Source organism: Oratosquilla oratoria, chromosome 9 (genome assembly GCF_046742065.1).
Source record: "Oratosquilla oratoria isolate Oo_2021 chromosome 9, ASM4674206v1, whole genome shotgun sequence".
In the NCBI taxonomy this organism is placed as follows: Eukaryota; Metazoa; Arthropoda; class Malacostraca; order Stomatopoda; family Squillidae; genus Oratosquilla; species Oratosquilla oratoria.
The window spans coordinates 52,525,056-52,530,055 of record NC_134785.1 but is presented as its reverse complement, the minus strand read 5'-3'; positions in this window follow the sequence as shown (position 1 = coordinate 52,530,055).

Here is a 5,000-nt window from a genome sequence, read left to right as displayed (position 1 = left end):
CTGATAAAGACTTGGATTACCTTCTCGACCTCTTGCCCTACTTCTTTCAACAGGAAGGAAATGTCTTAACCAAGGAAGTGAATTCCCGTATCTAAGTTTATCAAGATCCCTGGGGTCCGGTCTAAATGGAATCTCGCTCTTCAAGACTGAAGTCCCAGTGTTCTCTTTACCATCACCCACCTGAATGAAATCAGTTGTGCGATGCTAAACGGAGAACAGGAAACTCGAGCAAAGGCAAAAAGTAGTAAAGGAATTCACTTCCGGCGTGTTTGCACCCTTTATAGAGAATTTTATTGTGCCCAATGCCAGGCGATATAACTCAGCCAAGATGAACGTCGTTGTAGGCTAAAGGTACGAGGACCCTCGAAGTATCGGTAATTATTGACAATATCTTTATCGGCAATCCTTCTATCATATTGACAAGTATGATCTCTCACTTACTTTCAATATCAACCAGAACTTGCTAATTGTCTTTTTAAGATGTCTGTCATCGGTAATTATTGACAATATCTTAATCGCTAACATTTCCATTATATTGACAAGTATGATCTCTTCCTTACTTTCAATATCAGCCAGAACTTGCTAATTGTCTTTTTAAGATATCTGCCATCGACCTGATGGTCTTCATCAAAGAAACTACTTTTATATTTCCACAAAATATTTACTGTGAATGAACCTTCTTAAAGAATACCAGTTAAAGCATAATCACGACCAACGCTGGAAGTGTTATTGAAAACGATAAATATCTGCAGAAGCTTTCAGACATTATTGGGACCAGTTCATCGACCTGACCTAGGCTGGCCTGGCAAACATCATTACAGATGAGATCCAACAATTGGAAGTCTCCCAAAAAGTGATATTTTGCAGCGTGTAGTGAAGCCCCATAAAAAAAGAGTTATATTTCTTTTCTTTTTTCTTTTTTCTTTTTTTTTTGAGGGACCTTCAAAGTAGATGTGAACATGGTGGTCTTTCAAAAGAATCAATAAATGGGGAAAATCACGAAAAAGAGGATAACCGAACCTGCGCAAACAACTCGTTTGTTTTCTTTTTCTCTCTTTTTCTCTCTTTCTCTCTTTTTTTTTATGCGATCGAAAATACAGGTCGCGACATTCATTGGTAAATATTTGGAATCGAACCTGAGCCCTTGTGCTACAAAGAAACAATCAGAATCTTATGCGCCAAAGCCACACATATAAGTTAAACAAATAAGTCGATTTTGGCAACTGGTTTCATAGCGAGCGCACAAAATGTAATAGTTTAAAAAGAAAATTAAAAACAAAAATATATTTCCTCTTGACCATGACAATTTTCGGGAACAACATAATTAACAAGAAAAATGCTCTCTGACAACTCCCGACATGCAAGAGGACAGTAAAAGTGTCCCAATGATCTTGTTCGCTTTACATGAATGTTTTACAACGGTTACAATGGCAAAGCATGGCAGGAGCAGACCTTCCGGTCCATAACAAGGTCGGATGAAGAAAAAAAACCGCAATAAAGAAACGAACAAATGCCCAAACAGAATAAACAGACAAAATAACAGACTGACCGATATCGCAGTATTTTGTTTTGTGTGCTTATCCAATAAATACAATCTGTTTCCGATATATATAGTCATATTAGTTCCCTCTTTTATCCAGGAGTGGAGGGCAAACATTAGATATTTCGCCAAATTTGACACCTTTTGATTGCATTCATGAATGACTGACCGTCTAGACTGGTGGTCTCTGATGTACCTTGAGCCAGTGACAAACTTAGAAAAAAAATTCTGAACGACTCTTCGCGTTTTGAATGACATTCCATCATTCACTATTGTTTGTGTCTGTCAGGATATGATTTGTCCATTTCAGTGTGATTCATTTGAGTCCTATTTTTTTCCAATATCAGTATTTTCTGTGACACATTATCAGAAGCCTTTTCTAGGGCCAGGTATATACAATCTACCTAACTTTCTCTTTTACGCAGTGCATCATCCTCTCTCAAACAAAAACTCAACAGATTTTCAACCAAGATTCTATTTCCATCCAAGCAATTATTCAAATTATTTTTCAAGTGTTACCCATTTGGCTATCGGTTATGTCTATGAGTTACTGGATCTTTACTCCTTCCTTCTTTTCAGTTTAGCACTACACTGGCTAATTTCCAGTCCAGAGTCATCTTTCCTTCTTCTAAGGAATTTACAATACAGTTATTGTATTCCATCCAGCAATTATTCTCTGTATTCTTTCGATCCAATTCAAGATTCCATCTGATTCTGAGGCCATTCTCACTTCCAAGATCTCTAGAAGTTTATTCAGTTCACGTACTACTTTTATATTGTTTGGGACATCTTCTTTAACTTCATCAATTTCATTTTCAAAGTTTTCTTCCTTGGTGGATACCGATTGGAAAATTTTATTCACAACTTCAGTTTTTTCTTCAAATTTGAACTTATGTATTTCTTCCCTTGTTTTAGTTTGCCATTTACAAATATGTGAAAGAACTTAGATTTATGTTTATATTTATCAGCTACACCTTTTATGAATACTTTTTTCCTGTCTTCTGATTATTGTATTTTCGGTTGTTGTTTTTTTGTATTCTTCTTTTGTCTTGTTTGTTCTTATTTGTACTTCTCTTTTTACGCATTTTTCATGCATCTTCCTTGTTGAATATCTTTTGTTAAATCAGTCATTTCTTCTTAATTTCCTTCCACTCATCCTTGGCACTTTTTATCTTTTTCTCACCCTTGTGTTATATTCTATTGGAAGATTCCCTATTTTTATACTGTTTCACTGAACTCGATTCATTTTACTTCTTCAAGGCATTTCCTCATTTCTACATATTCAACTCTTACGTACTTGTTTCCTCTTTGTATAATTATTTTATTATTTCTGTCTTCCTTAGTTTCAGAATAAATTCAATGACTACGTAATCACTTTAACCTATCAGACACCGCTATTTCAATAAATTACTTACCTCTGGCTCCTTTGTTAGGATTAAATCCAGTCATGCTTGCATATCTTTACTCCTTATATCTCGGGTCCTTCATCTACTAGAACATGGTATTATTAACTGCTATGTCTAGCCACAGTATGTACCGTTCCACATTTTCTAATTACAAACCTATTCCCGTTCTTCTTTCGCTTCTCCAAAATCAAAGTCAGAAATATATTTTTGCTCTTTTCAACACATTTTAGTTATTCGGCAGTATTTAACATTAACTATTGATATTCGACTCTTGTTCATAGTTAAATATATTCCAATGCAAGGTCTTTTTCCACCTTCCTCAGTTATATTTTTCATATTCAAAATCTCAATCATCCTTTCTCCTATCACTATTTTTACTTTCATGCGTTTGCCTATTATCATCATCTTTTTCAAAATTTCGTTTTCTGGTCCTCTGAATATGCTACGCTTTCCTTCGTCCACCTGAATAGTAATAGCTTTGTTTCAACAAAATATTTATCATGGCTGATTCTATCTCCTTTTAGAAGTTATTTATTTCTAATGTTGCTGAAAAAGGTCTATCTACAATAGCGTATTCTACTTCCAACCGTGTTAGTTCATTGTTTCTCTTTAATTGGAGGTTTTGTTCGAAAGCATATCCTTATTTTCTAGTCTACCACGCTCAACTAAAAATTTGTCCGGTCTTTCTTTCTCTCTTTCTTTCTTTCTTTCTTTTTTTTTCTAACTTCTACAACTTTTTTTTTTTTTTTTTACTTCATTATTCTCTCGTCACCCAATCATTCCTGAACTTGTATGTGCTTGCTAGTTTTTATGCCCTATCTATTATAATATTCTTCCTTCCATCTTCACTCACTCCATCCTCAATTATTTTACTCAATTCTCCACCAGTTCAGAGTTCACCTAGTTACTCGTACGATTGCTAATCTGTTCTGTAATTAGGAAAATGACAGGTTCATCGGGGACCTCAAACTTTCACGATCTTGCTCTGGTGGAAACCAGGACATTTTTTGTCAGCTTAGATGAGCCCCGAGGATTGGAAGGGAAAGAAGTGAAGTACAAAGGACAAAGAGGGGGAGGGACAAAGAACACAAGAGAGAAAAGTGAGTGTGACAGACGAGAGAGAGAGGGAGAGAAAGAGAAAGAGAGAGAGAGAGAGAGAGAGAAAGACACAGAGAGAGAGAGAGAGAGAGAGATGACCCATTGGTATATGTATGTATGTTTTTGTTTTGTTATCATTTGTCTGTTTGATTTTCATTTATTATTAGTTATATGTCAATTTATTATTATTTACTATTTACCTGTTTGTTTATTATTTGACTGTACCTATGCATTTATTTATGTATTTTATTTGTTATTTACATTATTATAGTTTTTATTTATTATTCTATTATTATTATGATTTTTTTCCTCATCCGACCTAGATATGGACCAAAAGGTCTCCTGTCGGCATGCTCCGCCTTTGTAATCCTTTGAGATAGCTTTCGAATGAAAGAAAGACGAAAGTGAAATCGAAACCGAATTTAAGAAGAGAAAAAGCGCGAGACGTGAGAGGAGAGTTGAAAGAAACGAAGTAGAACAAAATGTGGACGACATTAGAAAACATAAGCAAGAAAGGCAGTGTTAAAAACTGTCAAGAAAATAGATGACGAGATGTAATGTTTCAAAAGTAGATGTTCAAAATAGAATGAGATAGCAGCGATGCATAAATAATGAAAAGAAGAAAGGATAGGAAGGAACAGGAGAATGGAAAAGTGTGCAGCATTTGATAAAGAGAACAAACTGTGGACGACATTAGAAAACATAAGCAAGAAAGGCAGTGTTGAAAACTGTCAAGAAAATAAATGTAATGTTTCAAAAGAAGATGTTCAAGATAGAATGAGCTAGTAGCGATGCATAAATAATGAAAAGAAGAAAGGATAGGGAGGAACAAGAGAATGGAAGTGTGCAGCATTTGATAAAGAGAACAAACTGTGGATGACATTAGAAAACATTATCAAGAAAGGCAGTAAAACTGTAAAGAAAATAGATGACGAGATAATGTTTCAAAAGATGTT